The sequence below is a fragment of the Mustela nivalis genome (assembly GCF_964662115.1).
Source record: "Mustela nivalis genome assembly, chromosome: 6".
NCBI lineage: Eukaryota > Metazoa > Chordata > Mammalia > Carnivora > Mustelidae > Mustela > Mustela nivalis.
In genome coordinates, this window is record NC_139025.1 from 140,182,068 (window position 1) to 140,201,885 (window position 19,818).

Consider the following 19,818-nt stretch of genomic DNA (forward strand, 5'->3'; position numbering starts at 1 on the left):
CAAAGTGATCAACCAATAGAATAATGGGTCCACTTTCACAATTTCAGATTGGCAAATATTAAAAAAAAAAAAATCTTGCAATAGTAGTTACAGGCAAAGAGATTGCACAACAGAACTTATTGGCTGATGTTAAATATATTAATTAATATATCTATTTTGGAAAACAGTTTGGCAATACCTAGCTAGTCAAGTTTAGGACACACGTAACTTACAAGTCAACAATTCAACTCCGAGATAGGGTGTTTCTCAATGAGGTCTTATTGTTAATTTGGGCAGGACACGTGTCTCTTGTAAGATACCTTTTGTAACTCTGATTTGCTCCCACTGTGTATAAGTTATGCCCCCAGCTTTGGTCATTAAAACAACCATTCCTTGCATGTTTCTAACCACTTTTAGTGGGACAGTCCAGAGATGATGGAAAAAACTCTAGGGAAAAACTAACATTAGCACCAGAAGAAAGTCGAAGAATAGTTTTTATAAAGTCTGCTTACCTCTGTTTTTAGTAGTGAAATGGAGTACCTTCAGAATCCAGCTGCAGGAAAATTAATAATTAAATTATAGCATCTTCTCACAACAGAATATTATACCATAAACTACGAAAACAAAATATAGGAGTTCGTATTGGAAGCAGACTGAGAAAGAACCAAGAGACACCCTCTAGTTCTGGCCCAAGGAATAGAAAAGAGAAGCCCTAAAGTACAGAGAGAAGGGAGAAATCCCTCATTGAGCAAAGGAGAGGAGAATGATTGAAAAATACCGAACAGAGACCCTTGGACTGTTGGGCGATTACAGAAGGCATTTTGTTTATATTATTGGAGTCCCAGAAGGAAAGGAAAAAGAATGTGACTAATAAGTATTCCAAGAAATAAGGGCTGGAAACTTTCCAAGTTTGACAAAAGTTATAACTTTACAGATTCAAGAAGCTAAGCTGCCCCAAACAAGATAAACCCAAAGAAATACATACCCAGGCATATCATAACTGCTTAAAACTGAGGACAAAATCTTGAAAGCAATCAGAGAAAAAGTGACACCTTATCTATAGGAGACAGAGATTCAAATGAAAAATTTCTCAGCAGAAATCATGGAGCCCGGAGGAAATGTCTTACCATTTTTAAAGTGCTGAAATAAATAAAAGTGCAGAGCCCAGAATTCAGTGAAAATATCCTTGAATGTGAAATGAGGATCTTCTCATTTCAGGTAAAATTGAGAGAATTTGGAGTCAACAGACCTGCTGTAAAATAGCAGGTTAAAGAAATGTCTTAGGCTATGGGAATTGATATGAGAAATTTTGGAATATTAAGAGTGGCAGAAATAGTAAATATAATAAGCTGATCTCTTCCTGAATTAGTTAAAATATGGTTTGTGAATGAAATCAAAGTAAAACCTTGTCTGACAGGAATTTTATAAAGTCAAAATCACAATTGGTGAATTAAAATGAACACTAAAAAAAATGAAGGAAGGAAAAACAGGAAACGGAAACAGAAGAATAAAAAACAGTGGAAACAGTTACATTGGGAAACCTTCATATAATACAAACATATAAATTATTATGTTAAATTTAAATGGTCTATACAAACCAAATAAGAGTCTTTCAAAATGGATTTAAACAGCAAGATGATATTAACAGTTGTAAACATGTATACAAATAACAAAACTTCAAAATACAGAAGTAAAACCTGACAGAACTAAAGGAGAAATATACAAATTCACACTTATGATTGAGAGACTCAGCATTCCTCTCTAGGTAATACTAGTAGAAAGAAAATCACCAAGAGTATAGAAGAATTGAACCATTCACAAACTAGATCTAATAAACATTTATATAACTCTCCACTAAATGCTAATTGACTAAAATATTTCTAAATGAATATAGAAGAAATTCTTTTTAGCATATTTGCAAGTTAAGCTATGAGAGGTGAATTAAATAATGTATTTGTGTCTTGCTAATGTGAACTACAAGTTTATGTTTAGAACAACATTTTACAAAGCAGGAAAAAGTGGTGAAATATTTTCAAAGCTAGAGTGGCTCTGCGTGAAATAAGTGATATAATAATTTAAAAACTAGCTAACATTATCTTAAGTATTTACTCTGTGCCAAGCACCGTTCTTCTCTTTATATAGACGAATTCATTCAGTCCTCACGAGGCCATCGAGGTAGTTACGTATACAAATAACAATGAGAAAGAGAGCTCTTTAATAAATTAAGATGTCAAAATTGGAAATTATAACAACAGTATCAGTAATTTAAAAAGCTTTTCTTGACTAAATACTTTTTCTGCATTTGACACTGGGCCTTAAACCTTGTCTCAACTGGTTTGCACACTATGATGACTTGCCGCTAATGGTACATCTAAGTAAAATGTGACACAGCAAAATTCCAAATCTTGGAGTTTGTCTCTGGAACCCAAGTTCTTTATCCCTGCATTACCTTCTGAAGATGCCCATTTCATCCTGGAAGAAGCTGTTGCCTGTCCTGGTGGTCATCCAGTGATCCAGCAAAAGCTATAGATTCTCATAGTCCTGCTCTTCCAAAGGCAGTGACTTCTCAATGACTAACTATCCTGCCTAGAGTAAGATAGGGCTGGGTACAAACACTTGTCTTTGATATTCGAAAATGTATTTTCTTGTGGCTCTTGGCCTATTTTATCCTCAGCCGAACATGGCAATGTAAATACAGGCCAGATCAGAATTACCTGACTCTGCTGTTCTTTTTCATACTGAAAGGATTTATTATGAGCTACTTGACACATAGAATAAGGTTTATTTCTCCAAAGTTGATTTTTTTGGATTAAACCCCTAAGACCTTCAGATAATTTTCTCTTTTTTTAATTTATTAGTTTTCATTATGATAAATGTACTCTTTAATCCCTATCCCCTATTTACCCCATCTACAACCCCCAATAACTATCAGTTTGTTCTCTTGGTTTCTATCTCCCTCTCGTTCCTTTGATCATTTATTTCTCAAATTGCACATATGAATGAGGTCATATGGTATTTGTCTTTTTCTGACATATTTCAATTAGCATTTTTCTTTTTAACTCTACCCATGTTGTTGCAAATGGCAAGATTTCCTTCTTTATGGCTGAGTAGTTAATTTGTGTGTGTGTGTGTCTGTGTGTGTGTGTGTGTGTGTGTGTGTGTGTATCTTTATCCATTCATCTCTTGATGAATGTTTAGGCTGCTTCCATAGAGTTTGGCTATTATAAATAATGCTGCAATAAACATGGGGTGCATGTAATACTTTGAGTTAGTATTTTTTTATTCTTGAGGTAAATACACAGTAGTGCAATTCCTGGATCAAAGGGTAGAACTATTTTAATTTTTTAGAAGCTTTCATGCTATTTTCCAAAGTGGCTGCATCAATTTGCATCCCTACCAATAGTACATGAGGGTTCTTTTTTTTCTCCACATCTTTGCCAATATTTGTATTTTCTTGTGTTTTTGATTTTAGCCATTCTGACAGGTGTGAGGTAATATATCCTTGTGGTTTTGATTTGCATTTCTCTGCTGATAAGTGGTATTGAGCATCTTTTCATGTGTCTGTTGGCCATCTGGGTATCTTTGGAGAAGTGGCTGTTCATGTCTTCTGCCCATTTTTAATTGGATTATATGTTTTCTGGGTGATGATTTATATAAATTCTTTATATATTTTGGATTCTAACCCTTTATCAGATATGTCATTTTCAAATATCTTCCCCCACTCAGCAGGTTGCCTTTTCATTTTGTTGATTGTTTCCTTCACTGTGCAGAAGATTTTTATTTTGACATAGTACCAATAGGTTATTTTTTGTTTTACTTCCCTTGCCTCAGGTGATATAGCTAGAAAAATGATGTTATGTCCAATGTCAAAAAGATTACTGCCTGTGTTCTCTTCAGGGTTTTTATGGTTTCAGGTCTCACATTCAGGTCTTTAATCCATTTTGAGCTTATTTTTGTGGATGGTGAAGAAAGTGGTCAATTTCATTCTTTTTCATGAAGATTTGACTTTGACTTGATCCCTAATGAGTCCAACCTGTAATATGTCAAGTCACCCCTTTTCCTGCATAGTATTTACCACTCTGTATAAGTACATGTTATTTGTGAAGCATTCCTGTAATTCACACCTAACTTTTTGTGGGAAATACGTTCAATCATATATTCTGAAGCTAAAGCTCTGAAGCTTGCATTTCTTGAGATTTCCCTTACAGTTTTGTCAATTTTTCTGACTTGGTACATTGGAACAAGAACAGGCCTCTTACTTCTATAAATGCTTTTCTCTTTAGTCAACCTTATTTTTACTATAAAGTTTTAAGATTATCAGGTGGAATTTTTGTCAACATGAGTATGTGTGTATACTTCCAAATGCACCTATCTTGGTGGAAGGGAAGATGGTAACTTTAAAGCAGGGATTGGCCAACTACACTCTGCTGAATTTACATCAATAAAGTTTTATTGGAACACAGCCACACTCATTTAGGTGTTGTCCATGTCTCCTTGGGTGCCAAACAGCAGAACTGAGTAATCGTGATACACCATGTGTCCTATAAAGTCTTAAATATTTACTGACTGATTTCATACAGAGAATCTTTGTCTACCCTGGTTCAAACACTAAAAGGTACTGGTTATTTAATAATATTGATTAAAGATGCTGTTATTGTGGTGGCAAATTTTGGCTCTGCTTTCCCCTGGGGCAACATAAGAAAGTAGTCTTTTAGTTATGAAACAAATATTTTATGTGTAGAAATTATGTGTGTGTGTGTGTGTGTGTGTGTGTGTTTAGGGTAGACAACATGAGTTAATTACATGTATTGTGAAATGAGTACCACAATCAAGTTAATTAACATATTAACTTGTTAATTTGTAAATTTCACCTCACATATTTAGAACTTTTGTGTATGTGTGGTGAGATCACAGAAGATGTATTCTCTTAGCAAATTTCAACTCTACATGGCATTATTAAAAAAAAAAAGATATGAGATCACAAGTTTTGGTGAGGATGTGGAAGACAGAGAGCCCTTGTGCACTGTTGTCGGAAGGTAAACTGATACAGACACATGGAGAACAATATGGAGGTTCCTCAATAAACTGAAACTAGAAGTATTATATGACTCTGGGTATATATATCCTCCCAAACTAAAATCAGCATTTCCTCACTCCCTAGTTCACCTTAGCATTATTCACAGTTGCCAAGATGAGGAAAACAATCTAAGTGGTTATTGAGGGGTGAATGGATAAAAAAATGTGAGACACATTGAGATATGAGTTAGGCATCTGGAGAGAAGGAAATCCTGTCATTTTCAACAACATGGCTGAACCGGAAGGGAGGACATTAAATGCAGTGAACTAAGTCAGAGAAATCGTTCTTCTTATGAAACATTCTTTTCACATCAACCTCACAGTTCCATTCATGACTAGAATTTTTCTATGGCTCCTCTGACAAAAATGTTAAAAATTCAGTGTCTTAAAATTGCTTTAAGGGGGGGCGCCTGGGTGGCTCAGTGGTTAAGCCACTGTCTTCGGTTCAGGTCATGATCTCAGGGTTCTGGGATCAAGCCCCGCATCAGGCTCTCTGCTCAGGAGGGAGCCTGCTTCCTCCTCTCTTTCTCTCTGCCTGCCTCTCTGCCTACTTGTGATTTCTCTCTGTCAAATAAATAAATAAAATCTTTAAAAAAAAATGCTTTAAAAATATTTGTAAACATTACCAACCAAATGTTTCCATCTCAGTCCCTTAGTGGAACGTGTGAGATTTTCCAGTCACATCTTACACTTCGATGTGCTTAGATACTACCGAGAAGGGTCATTTGTGTTCTCTCTCCTCACATGGTGTTTTCTAGGAGCCGCTGCAGTTGTTTCCCACACGGAGGAGCTCTCTCATGGAGTGACTTCCTGGGTCTTCAGGCAGCCATGGAGGATAAACCGTCTGTCTGGGGCTCTTTGAAACAGCAGAGCAGGCCTTTGTTAATCAACCTGAGCAAGAGGAGGGTGAAAAAGAACCCAAACAAGCCCATAGACCTACGGGCAAGGCGTTCCCTGGACCGCCGCCTCAGCCTCTCTGTCTAACCTCTTGGAGGCTGAGGCCTTGGCCCCAGAGGGCAGGCCTTAACTCTGGGCCCCAGTCATCGTACACCTCGGTGCCCAGCAGCCTGTCAACGGCGGGGATCTTGCCCAAGAGCAGCAGTAGCTCCTTGAAACAGTCTGAGGAGGAATTGGACTGGAGCCAGGAAGAAGCCGACTACCTCCATGTGGTGGAAACGGACTCCGAGGAGGCCTATGCCTCTCCCGCCGAGGACAGGAGGCCTTCTAGCAATGGCATCCTGGATCTGCTGCAGAAGACGCCGGCTGGAGACGAGGCCCTGGAAGAGCCAGAGGTGAGACCAGGGCTGGGCACTTTCCTGCTCCTTCTTCTGTTTTTCTCCTTTCTATGTGTACTCCTTGACCTTGGAAGATTTGGTTTGGAGTTATTTTTGTGGTTCACTTGGATGGAGAGAATGTCATTTATAAGAATTTAAATTCAGGTAATATTGATTGCACCCACTGTTCCCATTCGTTTTAGGGTTGACCTCTATGTATTTTAAAACTATTACAAATAACCTCTCTGGGATACTTTAAGGCATTAAAAGCCCTATTGGATGAGTTTTCCTTTTCCCATGTTCCTGGCAAAGAAATTAAGAGCATAACTTTTCCTCGAACTTTTTGCTTTGTGTGTGTGTGTGTGTGTGTCTCCACCACTGCTCAGTGTTATGGTAGACAAAAATGCATGTTAATATTCCTTTAAAAAAAAGATGAACCATGAAAGACTATGGACTCTGAAAAACAATCTGAGGGTCTTGGAGGGGCGGGAGGTTAGGTGAGCCTGGTGGTGGGTATTACGAAGTTCACGTATTGCATGGAGCACTGGGTGTGGTGCATAAACAATGAATTCTGGAACACTGAAAAGAAATTTAAAAAATTAAAAATAAAAATTAAAAAAAAAATTAAATAAAATAGATGAAAAGTGTTCCCCAAATGTGGAAGAGGGAGGTTGAAGACGTGGAGTCAAAGTACAATTTTTGGATGTCCTCTTGCTGGCTTTGAAGGTAAATGAAGGACACATGAACCATCGAGTACAGGTGGCTCTAAGGCTAGGATAGAAAAGAAAACATAGTCTCCTCAGACTATGAACTCTTCTGTGCAGACAGTGATTTTAGCTCATGGAGACCTATTTCAGATTTCTGACTTCAAAAACTATCAGAGAATAAACTGATTTGTTAAAAAAAAAAAGATTTTATTTATTTATTTGAAAGAGAGAGAGAATGAGCAGAGAGAGGGGAAGAAGCAGACTCACCTGCTGGGCAGGGAACCTGACATGGGACCTGATCCCAGGACCCTGGGATCACGACCTGAGCCGAAGGCAGTCGCTTAACTGACTGAGCCACCCAGGGACCCTTGCATATTCATCTTCCTAAGAAATGTATGAATGTGTGTCTCCGTTTGACTGTCAGAGGGTTTGAACTTGCTCCAGTCTCACTTGTATGTGTGTGCATTTGTGTGTGCTTGTGAACACGTGTGCATGTTTGCCTGTGGACAGCTTCACTTGCATTAAAAAAAAAAAAAAACTCAAGTATTCAAATTCTTATGGTTTCATTGATTTTTTAATGCTTTAGTATTTTGATGAGATAAAATAGCCAAATACAATTATGATAAAATCTTGTATATCTAGAACACATTTAATATAAATTCAGTCCCCAGATTAGTAAATCATGGTGACTGGTTTAATCAGTTTTTTTTTGTTTGTTTGTTTGTTTTTGTTTTTTTTTTTTTTTTAGTTCCCCATCAATTTTTACTAACGTAGGTTGCAGCTTTGAGGGAAGAAGTGAATTTTTTTGTGTGGAGACTCTAGGTTTCTGTTATAATTGCATACAAACCTGGATCTTCAACTGGGATTTTTGTTATTCAACCAAATTTTTTTATTTAACCAAAGACTGTCATATTTTGGGGTGTCATATATTTATATTTAATTGTGTCATATATTTGGGTGTCATTATGGAATGGATCTTGGATATCTGGAGTAAGTACATTGCGACCAGATTCCTTTGGAAACTTGATGATAAGTCACGATTAACCATTCAATGACTTAACTATCTTTTTCCTTACCACTTAGTTTTATGAAATTCTTTTTGTAACTGTGTTACAGTTGTTACCATTGTTTATAAACTTGAAATATGTTTTTCCAGTAATCAAGATATAAATCAGGTGAATTATTAAACATAATTCATAATTCATAGTTTGGTGTGAAGGAGGTAATTATATCCAATGTAGAATTGGATACTGAAGTTTATCTTCTTGTTACATTATTAACCGATCAGAAGAAAATGTGTGGGTTTTTTGGGTTTGATAGGCTAACACTCTCGGATTAGAATTCTTCTTTTAAGATTATCTTTTTTTAAAGACTTTATTTATTTATTTGACAGACAAAGATCACAAGTAGGCAGAGAGGCAGGTAGAGAGAGAGAGGGGGAAGCAGGCTCCCTGCTGAGCAGAGAGGCTGATGCGGGGCTTGATCCCAGGACCCTGAGATCATGACCTGAGCCAAAGGCAGAGGCTTTAACCCACTGAGCCACCCAGGTGCCCATGATTACTTTTTTACAAAAGATTTTATTTTTATTTATGGGCGAGAGAGAAAGAAAGCAGGAGCATGGAGGGAGGAGGGGGGGGAGAGGGACTAGCAGACTCCCGCTGAGTGGGGAGCCTGACGGGGGGATCAATCCTAGAACCCTGAGATCAGGCCCTGAGCAGAAACCAAGAAACAGACACTTAACTGAGCCACCCAGGTGGCCCCAGAATAATTTTTTTTTTTTAGGTTAATGCCGTGAAGTTGTTTGGCTGACTATAAATATTCGAGTACCTACTCTTAACTCAGGCACCATAAAGGTCGTGACTAGAAATAGAGATGGATAGGAAAGTGACCCTGCCTTTAAGTTACGAGGTATTAAGAGACAGCTTTGTGTAGCTCTAAAGAAAGCATAAGAGGCAAGAAGATATTGGAACTGTCTGTGCAAAACATCTAAGCCTTGCCTCTTGGCAGCCTGGTGGTTGGAGGATATCAGTGCATTGGGACAGACAGGCATTGTGACAGGACGTGAGGGCTTGCGCAAGTTGGTGTAAATTTGATAGGTGAGGAAATATGGTGGACACAACCTGAAGTGTGAGTGGGGTGGTTAGGAGGTGGTGAGCATTTTGCTGCCCCTGACATAGGTGTTTGAGGAACTTTCTGATGTGATATGTGCTAGGAAGGGTGGTCTTTGTTGAGGGGCTGTTTATGGATGGTCAATGGATGGTTGGTAGTGGTTACTTTCTCTTTTCTGGGCTAAATGCAAAACTCTTGGAATAATTTAAAAAATTATTTTAAATAATTTTCCTTTTTAACTCACCCATGAAGAGAAAGCAAACTTTTTTAAATATTTTATTTTGAAGTCATCTGTGCCCTGAATCTGAGGTTCAGACCCACAACCCTCAGATTAAGAGTTACATGCTTCATCAGCTGAGTCAGCCAGGTCTCTCTAAACCTCTTTTTTGAATACAAATCTTCTGCTTCTATTTTCCTGTCCTAGGACGTGCAAAGTAGAAACTGAGACTGATCCTCCCATGGTCACTTGAGTGCTACATATCTGCTTGGTTTGCAGAGGATGGCAGGACTGGGCTATAGCTAATCAGGCCTATGGGATGACATGTGGTCAAGTGCATTGCTCTGTCTATCCCCCTTTTGAGCTCCCTTCCACCATATTGAGAGGGCTTCTCCCACTACCTGAGGATCTAAAATTTATTACATGGTATAGAAGTTACCACTCCCTTGCTTATCTTCCCCACTAGGCTGTGTAATTTGGTCTGTGGGTAGTTCTAAAGGAGTCATGTCTAATTTGTCTTTGTTTTCTTGGGGCCTTGCTGTGTGCCTGACACAGAGCATGTGCTCAATCACTATTTATATATGAGGAAATCAATGATAGTAATGAATCCATTCAGGTTCATACAGTTTTTATCAGTGTCTTTGTTGTAAGTTCTCTTCAGTTTATAATTTCATTAAAGTCAGAATTTCTTTATTTGTTTAGGATTTTTTGGAAAGAAACATACTGTAAATGAAATTTCTATCTATATGATTTCACTGAAAACAGATTTAGACAGGTGTAGACTTTTCATCCCAAGTCTGATACTAGCCTTAAATCTAAATGTGTTTGTCTCTGTCTTTTTTTCAATGAAGATGGAAGATCTGGTGAATCCATGTCATGTGAGTTTGGGGGTTGGTGAATCTGTATCTAGGATACAGGTCATCTCTTTTCTTCCTGATGAATAGTGGACAGGTTACTATCACTCTCATGGAATGGGAGAAGCAATGAGGAGGGAAGAAAGGATTGGCATGGACTGGGCTATAGCTAGTCAGGCCTATGGGATCACATGTGGTCAAGTGCATTGCTCTGCCTATCCCCCTTTTATCTCCTTCCACCATATTGGGGTACCACAAAGACAATAAGATGTTTGCTGAGTATTCGTGGTGTGGCTGATATTATTTGTAGCTTTCCAGAGCGGGGAGGGGTAAAGCAAGGAGCATCTGTGGTTCAAGTACCCATTGATGTTTGTCTCCCATGTTTTATGTCCAAGGGCAACTTCAAGGCTGAACCTGCAGCAGTGGGATAACACCCCAGATAATGATGTTGGCTGAGTGTCTTCCAGTTTTTTCCCCACTCCTGTCAGGGTCAGCAATGAAGTGAGGCGTGGGCTTACATTTAGGGGAAATGGAATGAGAAAGCAAAGAAAAAAATTAAGAGGGAAGAGGAAAAATGAATGTGAGAATGTAGAGACGTCACATGGAAGTCTGAAATAGTCAAGTATGGAACAGTCTCACTGTCGTGCTCAGTCATCCCTAAGATCAAAGTGGAAGAAAGTCATTTTAGAATAAAGGATGCATTTGCTGGAAGAGGAGTCTCCAGACTTTCTCCTGGGTCCCAGATTCATACCACACTGGATAGTCCACAGAAACCTGATCACAACTGGTTCTGGCAGAATTCTGTCTCTCTGAAGTGTTCTCACAGATACAAACATTTGTTTCTTGGCAACATCACCATTATGCACCAGGTGGCACCCGTGAAATGACATGAAATGCTGTTAGACTGTTCCCTTTCCTTGCTTCTCATGGTCTCTGTAATCTTCAGAGACCCATCTCACATCTGTCTTCTCCTCTCACATAAATTCTCTCAATCCTTCAAAGCCCAGCTGAAAATTTCTTTTCCTTGTCTGGGTTTCCTGACTATATAATCTGTATCTTCCCCCTACCTTTATTTACACAGCATTTCACTTTTGCTGTCATGGAACACTAACCTCATTCTGCTTTCTCTAGAAATCTGTAGAGGGAGAAAGGGTTTGGAGCAAATAGAGGGAGTAGGGAAGGGAAGGCAAATGGGTAGTCGGCAAAGGTGTCACTGAGTAAGATCCCGAGAAGATCATTAGCTTCCAAGACCTGTATTAACTGTCCACTGGCCATCTGGCTCAGAGTACCACCTCATGATAACCCAATACCCATGAGACTGAGCTAGAAATTACAAATGGTGACTTATATGCAATGAGAATGAAATACTATGTAGACTCTCCTATTTATTTTGATATAAACAGCTCACTGTGTCATTATTGTCAAGTTCTTTGGGAAGTCAAATCATAATGAGCATCAACTTCATTAAAGTGGAGTGAGCAATAATTATATCAGGGCCTAGAAATACTTTGGAGAGCCTGTTGGGTGTATTGGCTCCCTGAAGTCAGCCTGCATTACAAGTCACATAGAATCAGGAGACTGTTTTGTGGACTCAAATGCCTGAGAAGAGAATGGTGTAGATAGCCATCCATCTCCCAATAGCGATTGAATTCTGAATGAGGACTTGACATACTCACATTTTGTTGGCATGGGCCAATGACATGATGCCCACATGCCAACCTGCCTAGGCCATGAGGCCAAGGTTCTTAGAGTCCTGTGTGCTGGGCTCTCTCTTCCCTCCATAGGGTTCAGGAGTAAGTACAAACTTTTATCCAGGTCTTCTTGCATGACCTTGTCCTCTTTTGGATTGACACACTATTTGATTAGCTGTGTAATTATCACTTTCAGTCAGGATGAGAACATCACATGGTTGCCCGGCAACCAGATTTTCTCCTTTACATGACTTTGTATGTCTGGCTTCTGATGGATGAAAGGTGGTCTTACAGTTTTATCCTGCTTGCTGTCATCACCAAAACTTGGGGATAGGAGGTGGCAAAGGGCACCTTTTTTATTGCCAATCCCATCCACCATTTTGTATTTTCATTGGTTGTTTAGAAGTTGGCATCTCTCTCTCTCTCTCTTTTTTTTTTTTTAAGATTTTTTAAAAATTTATTTGACATACAGAGATCACAAGTAGGCAAAGAGGCAGGCAGAGAGAGAGGAGGAAGTAGGCTTCGCTGAGCAGAGAGCCTGATGCGGGACTCGATCCCAGGACCCTAGGATCATGACCTGAGCCAAAGGCAGAAGCTTTAACCCACAGAGCCACCCAGGCGCCCCTTGAAGTTGGCATCTCTTATTAGACTGGGAGCTCCTGAGGAACAGACACCTTTTTTTCTTTCCATTCCAGCTTTCTGCACATCTCATTTATGTGGAAAAAAAAAATATACACACACACACACACACACACACACACACACATTTTAAAATAATCATTTCAGTGGTGGGAAGAAGGAGAGGGAGAGCAAGAATCTCAAGCCAATTCTGCATGTTGAGCGTGGAGCCCTGCGTGGGGTTCAGTGTCAGGACTCTGAGATCATGACCTGAGCTAAAACCAAGAGCTGGACACTCAACGAACTGAGCCACCCACAGGCCCTTACGTGAAATATATTGACTCATGTTTCTCCACAGCTGATTTTCAAGCCACAGGCCATGCTAGGTACTGTGGGGCTGCATGAATTTCCGCTGGGTTGGGGAAGGTGGTGATACATGGAGGCCTGGGGGAAGGAGGGCGGGCTCTAAAGGAATTCCTAAGTGTCAGGTTAAATACAGTTAAGGAGACCCAGGGGTAGAGTAGCTTCTTTTTTCTTTCTTTTTTCCCCCCTTGCCTTTTTTCTTCTCACTTCCTTCCCTGGTACTCATTTTATAAGATACTCTCTTCTGCTTTATAAAGTCAGGTATTTAGAAAATACAGAAAGTTGCCACTGGTTCCCCTCCTTCGTGTTGATGGTGGTGTAGTTGAGCATAGGCCCAGATTTCACAAAGACAATGACGAAGATCTGAGGTGGTCCGGGCCCCTGATTCGTGCTGGATTACTGGGCAAGGTGAATGGGGAGGAGTCATGTAGCAGGTGGTCAGGAAAGGGCCTGAAGAGGGAGGGCATATCCACTCCAACTCAGGCAGGGAATAAGCCAAGTTGCTGAGTTTCATGCAAAATTTTAAGGCCAAAAAAAAAAATGAAGGGCTTTTAGCTCAAATAGCTTGAGGGCACAAGCACCTGACATGGTTTGCATATTACCTTTGTATTTATTAGTTATTATAGTGGTTTCTACCATTACATTTCCCAGAATGAAATGAGGGCCCGGAAGGTTTAATGACTTACCTAACATCATCAAGCTGGTGTTAGAGCCAGGAGCTAAATCCAGGACTGTCTGAATCCAAGTGCAAAACTCTATGTACATCAGGAGTTTGGAAATGAGACGACTCAGAGCCGCTGATCTAAAAAAGTTGGTAGTCAAAGGGAGATTTTTCTTTTTTAAGATTTATTTATTTTAGAGAGAGAGCTCACACAAGCAGGGGGAAGGGAAGATGGAGAGAGAAAGAGATGCTCCAGGAGACTCCATGCTGAGTGCGGAACCCCCAATGCGGGGTTTGATCCCAGCACCCTGAGATCATGTCCTGAGCCAAAATTGAGAGCCAGGTGGGCACTCAGTCGACTGAGCCACGCAGGTGCCCCTCGAAGGAAGGTAGTTATTTTTGTGTGTCCACTGTGCCCTTTTAAAGGTGAGGATAATTATAGTGGTTGAATGGCCTTGTTGTGCTCAGCGACTAATAATCCTGAATGAGAGGATTATTGCCTCCTACCACCACATTGTCCATGTAGTCGCCCACTGGGGATTTTCTGACATTTCATTTGGCAGTTGAGGTTTTAAATAACTAGCGTAGCGTCGGTGCTAGCTTATGCAGATGAGTTTAGTGGTTTAGAGAAGTACCTTACATTATTGGGAGGTTTCCAGAAAAACTACCAGCCAACCACAGACCTTCAGTTTCGTGACCACAGAGAAGCACAGTGACAAAGCAGTACAGAGGAACTAGCTTACACCTGGCACAACTGAACAGGTACATTAATTTCTCTACCTTTCAGTTATGTGTTCTGTACTGTTAGTGATTTATCTCCAGAATCATTCCTCACCATCACCGTGTCCACGAGACGGGCACGTCAGCCATGTTCCAGGAGCTTCTGTGGGGTTGGCCTCTTTCTTCTTCTTTCCTCCCTCCTTTCTCCTCTGTTTAGTGCCTACTATGTGCAGATGCTGCTGTAGACACCAGGAACACAACTGTCAACCGAACAAACACCCACTATCTCGTGGAGATCTCATCCTGGTCCCAATGGGGGCAGGCTACAGATATGTTCAGAGAGGGCCAGGTGTAATAGAGAAAAACAAAGCAGAGAAGGTTATTGGGAGTGCTTGAATAGAGAAGTCCCAAAAGACCTCTTCTGGCCTGGTTGCATTTACCCAAAGACCTAGAGGAGGCAAGGAATCCAGGTGTGTTGGTGCCTGGAGAAAGAGCTTCTCTAGAGGAGAGAAGAGTAAGTGTACAGGCTCCAGGAAGGCAGAGGAGTGCCTGGTGTGATTCAGGAATAGCAGGGCAGCAGTGTGAGGGGACAGTGGGTGGGGATGTGAGTTAATTTGGAGGCTGTGTGCATCATGTGGGCTTTCCTTTTCTATTGGGCAAGCTTGCGAGACCATAGGGCTACTTGGGTGTACCAAAGAATGGGCTAAGAAGGATCCCTTTGGGCTCAATAATGGTGTTGCTCACAGGCAGGGGTAAGTAGTATACAGGTGGTGCTTATAACACCTGCTCTAGACCCTGGGAATAGCATTAAGTAGAAGCTTTGCCTTGGAGGAGAGCCATGGAGGAAGCATGCACAGGTCAATGAGCTGTGCTTGTGAGGATTGGGGGCACTGTCCTGAGACTTCATTACCAGCCGTCTAGCTCTGTTGTGATGAAAGTATCAGAGGGAAAGGGATGGTTGGAATGAAGGAAGGGACTTGGTTGGCAGACCACCTTCATTGAGCTTTTTCCTCCAGTCTTCCTAAACACATCCCCCACCTTAATAACAATCATACTAGTAAGACAGCAATACTAACAGAAAGGCCACACCAGTATCGCTTTCTGAGAGGTTACATATAAGGACCTGTGCTTGGTACAGTATAAGAGTATTATCTCATGGGACCACATCTATTTGGTTTCCTCTACATACAATTAGCCTAGTAAAGTGTCTGGCCCAGAGACAGCCTTTCAATGAATTAATTTTTCTCCAAATAATCTGTAAAGTAAGTATCTTTTTTGGCCCTTTTGGAGATGTTCTCATGTCTTGAATTTTAAGTAAATTGTGCAAGAACCCAAAGATAGGAAGTAGAACAAGTAGGATTCGAAATTCGGTCTTTCTGACTCCCAAGTCTCGTCTTCTCCGCACAGAGCTGGGCATTCTAATTTTGAATTCTCCTGGATCTGGGCACTGTGAAAAGAGTGGAGGATCCAGGACACTCCAGTAAAAGTCTAACTCTTTAATCTCCCTTCAGCAGCCAATTATCCTGTTCACGTCGGCTTCCTTATTCCTACATCGATGATACTGATGACAGCTTGTGGGCCCCTTAACAGGAGAATGTGTGTATTTGAAATTACAAAGTGCTAAGAAAGTGTAATGGGGACCATTATTCTTTTAACCTACGTGCTGGTAACAAGCGTGAAAAGAGTGCATGCAAGGTGAGTGGACAGATATTACTGAGCGTGAAAATAAAGGTTGATTATACCAGGGGTTGGCAAACTTTTTCCACAAAGGGCCAGATAATAATAGGTTATCAATTGTTAATAGATGTTCAGTTAATGTTTGTATGAATGAAGAAATGAAAGAATACAAGGGAAGATACGTAAGACATGCCATGCTTATAGTTATGATGGTAGTGTTAAGAAATGAAAAATTCACTGCTTTTGAGAAAAAGCCAGATTTAATCAAATATGGATTTGCACAGTACTTTTAAAGTTTTGTGGCTGTATATGCACAAAATTAGAAATACTTGAATAAAATTCCCCTGAGAATGTATTATTGTATTTTAGTATTTGTCTTTTATTCCCTTGTAAATATTTTATTATGTAAGTTTTGAAAACACTAGGTCTTTGACACAACTGTCATTCGGAACATGACAGATGATATCATTGCCAGTCATTGAATTACAGGGATAAATGGAATAAAAAAAAAATCCTGTTCTTGAAGGATTCATGGTCTCAGGAATACGGACTTAGAATTTATTATACAAATAGCCATAGAGTATAAGGTGCTATGGTTTACTCTATCCAGGGGAACTGAATCTTGATAAATTAGGAGAATTTTATTAAATGGCTAAAAGGAACAATATTTCATTTAATAAGTGGACATTATTATGAAATCATATGGTGCCTTTATGGATTGACAGTAATTTGGGTGGTAGCTAGGGCAGTTTGCAAGAATCATTTGTAAGGGCAGATTGGGGCTACCCAGATTATTAGTTCATCCTTTGACATGGAGGACATCAGAAACTTTCCAAGGATATTTCCAAGGATATTTTCCAAGCAGAGAAATTCTGGAGCCAGAGTCCCTCAGTTCATATTCCAAGCCCTGCCCTTTACTGTGTGTGTTACCTTGGACATATTTATTTAGGATCTCTCTGCCTCAGTATCCTTATTTATAAAATGGTCACGATAATTATAACCAAAAAGATTGCTGTTTGGATTGAATGAGTTAAGATATATCAGGTACATGGAAAAATTCTTGGCACATTGAAAAATCCCAATAAGTATTGGCTCTTGTTGCTTTTACTATATGCATTGAGAAAAACTCAAAGCTTATTTTCAGCCAGAGCTAGAGGCACAAAAAGATTCAAGGGATTTCTTAGGGGTGAAGTTAACAAAGCTTCAAGTTAACTACCAATATGTAACCAGGAATTTCAACCAATATGTGCCTATGTGCAGCGTAGAGGTAAGTTTGAAATTTGTATAACAGTTCCATGATTTACAAACTTCTAGAACGTAAATTTTCTAATTTGTGTTTTCTTTTAGATCTTCTAGAAAATTTCAGCTGTAGCCCTTGCACCAGAAGCTGAAATAATAGAAGCTGTGTACGATGCATTAGGGTATTGAAGAAAATACATTTTGAATTAAATGTTTGGAATATAAGGAAGGAAAGGTGATTGAAAATGGGGCGGAAGAAAATTCAAATCACACACATAATGGATGAGAGGAATCGACAGGTAAATGAAAATTTTGACTTATTTATTCTTGATGTAAATATTTTTTTTTTAAAAGAGGAGCATAGGACAGAATGGTTGAATTTTTCTTAAATTTAATTCCAAGTCTATTTTTGTTTTCAAACTAAATAAAAAATTTAAACACTTTTAGCTTGTCATCGTGTGCTTTAAAGAAACTTTTTCTTATTGCAAAAATCATAGATGTTGGTTCTAGAAAATATAGGGGAAAAGAAGAGATCACTGTAGTCCCACCGTTACTGTCCATTGTGTAGATTTATTGTAATATACTTAGTCTTTTGTTCATTTGATTATGTTTGTTTTTAATAGGTTAATTATTATTATAAATTATCACCGCTATTTTCATAATTAGGGAATACCTAAGTTAACTATGGTTATCAGTGAATGTGCTTTAGTCACTTAAATTTTCTGGTTAACCAACAAATAAAGAGAATTTTTTTATAACTCATATTATCACAAATATTCCCAGAACAGTTATTATATTGATCTCAGTTTTAATTGATAAAATATATTGAACTTAATTTTTAGCACCAGTGTCAATAAACCCTTATAAGTTCAAGATAATTATAGTACTGATATATGAAGACCAGAAATTGTAAGAGTTTAGAGCAGGTATTGGCAAACTGTGGTTCATGGGCAAGCTGGCTCATTTTACAAACAAATCATTGTTAGAAAACTGCCATGTGCATTTGTTTACATATTGTCTGTGCCTGATTTCACATTGTAACAGCATAATTGAGTAGTTGCCCATAGGCCTAAAATCATTACTCCTGGCCTTTTAAGAAGTTTGCCATGCTCTTGGTTTACAGGAAAGAAGGAAAAATAGTTTCATAGAATATTGTAAATAATCTAGTAGTCACAGCATATGCAGGAGGGGTAGATTCTGCTCTGGAAAGTTTACCTCTCAGGAGAAGTTTCCAGAAAAGCTGGTTTCTGGAAGCTTACCAGGAACAGAACAGCACTAAAGATAAAATCTGCAGAGTCTGAGTAGTAATTCATCTGGTAATATGGATATAATTGGAGACAAAACTCAGCTGAATAGCTGATAGAGAAGTTAGTGGAAGTGATTAGAGTTGTCACTGGACCTAAATGAAGAGAACTCCTGTTTCATCTCATGAAAATTCTTCTGATAAAATGTAGGGCTCACACAGTATGATTCTTTATGAAGGTTGATAAAACAGGGGAGAGTGATAAAATAACTAGTCCATCATGATTCTAAGCAAGCTTGCAAGTAAATGTCCCTTCATAAATCTGAGGACTATGTCACATAGAGGGAACATGGGGGACCTGCTTCACGAATACATGCAATACTAATGTAAAATAGGGTTTATTCGGGGAATAACATAAAAGCAGAGAACTGGCAAAGGACGTAACATTCCCTGAACTCTCATTATCCCATAGAGAGTCATGTTTAAATTCAGCATAGATACACTGGATCTACCAGTGGAAAAGACATCCCAACTTTAGAGAGAAAAAGGAGCTAGGCATATGTAAGTGACTGTGTAATGGAGCTTTTTAACCTAAGGAAATGATATTATTTAAAGATGAAGCTTGCCACTATACTCAGCAACTAGAATTAGCCTGAATTAATAATTAATATGTTGAGTTTACCTAAGTCATTTTCTTACTAAGCTGCCAGATGGGGCAAGGGTAAGGGTGTCTGAATTTCTTCTCAGGAGATTTTGGCAAAGAATGCAGAAACCATACTGTGGAGGTAGTTAGACAATTTGGTTTTCAGGTTTGATTAGGCACAGACGTAATTTGTCACTTTTAACTTGTGGATTTTGAGTCAAAAGTTTCATTATTCTTGCATTAAAATGGGGGAAAAAGGTTTCTGTGCTGAAGAGAATATGTGTCACTTATTCATCCAAATTTGAATATTTACCATATCAGAGAGAGACTGTTAAGCACTGGAGACTCATTCAAAACATATAGCCTACAGAAGAAATTTAACTATGTGGCAGATAGATGCTAAGCTTAGGTGCTGGGAGGGTTTATGGAAGGAACTACCAACCTCTGGGGTTGTTTAGCGAGCAGTACTGAAGGAGGTAATAGCGAATAGAGTTTTCAATGATGGATTTTTGGAGCTACTAAGATAAAATCACACTTCAAGTCATTAGAAGAGTGAGTTAAAACTCTTGGGGTTGACACTACCATGCACTTAAGAGCTGCTTCACCTCACTTCAATTCTACTTGGAAGCTTTCACTTGACTTCCATTTGGGAGCTTCTAGTGAAACCTTGTGTTGGTCCTTCTTGGCATAATGTGTTTCTATTTAAAAAGTAAATTTTGTATTAAAGTATAACATCAAAGAAAAGCA

The 19,818-nt window shown here is 39.1% G+C and overlaps 1 protein-coding gene across 2 annotated transcripts in view; it reads left to right on the plus strand.

The window, feature by feature from the left end:
* LOC309867653 (melanoma inhibitory activity protein 2-like) overlaps nt 1-19,818 on the plus strand; it is a 525,646-nt gene that overhangs the window by 43,801 nt on the left and 462,027 nt on the right. For both annotated transcript variants that reach the window (XR_014313281.1, XM_082736709.1), the window contains one exon: nt 5,814-6,347. The gene's annotated coding sequence lies outside the window, so the exon portion shown is untranslated. The remainder of the gene's footprint in view (nt 1-5,813; nt 6,348-19,818) is intronic.